Below are 455 nucleotides of genomic sequence, written 5' to 3'. Positions count from 1 at the left end.
AAAAAAAGAACAAGTTATGTTGGATTAAATGCGGATAGTTCTTTCAATAATTTCTTATGGAATTTATATTGAGTTATTGATTTACATTTCGAATTAATCACTCTTCCATTTAAATGGTACCACAGAAGATAATATGGGGTTTTTCCTTTTGTATTATCCTATTTATGATTTGAGCATTGAGGAAATAAAATTGTAAGACGAGGGTAGACGTTGACCATCTTGAGACTGTTTGGAGAGACCAAGATGTAACTCGCCAAGGGTGTTTGTTAGATAAGATTCCGTGACGAATATAGATGCGGGTGGCTGTCTCAAGGAGGATCAAAACGTCGACTCAGCTTATTTGAAGAGGATAAGATAGTGCGAAGTGCCAACAGAGAGAGAGGCAGAGACAAAGATATCAGAGATGGCACATGTTGCTCAAGTTAAGGCCGGCCAAGATGATGGGGAGAAGAATA

This window comes from Theobroma umbraticum, unplaced genomic scaffold (assembly GCF_002168275.2).
Source record: "Theobroma umbraticum cultivar Fairchild unplaced genomic scaffold, ASM216827v3 scaffold_30.0, whole genome shotgun sequence".
In the NCBI taxonomy this organism is placed as follows: Eukaryota; Viridiplantae; Streptophyta; class Magnoliopsida; order Malvales; family Malvaceae; genus Theobroma; species Theobroma umbraticum.
This window is presented reverse-complemented; position numbering follows the sequence as displayed.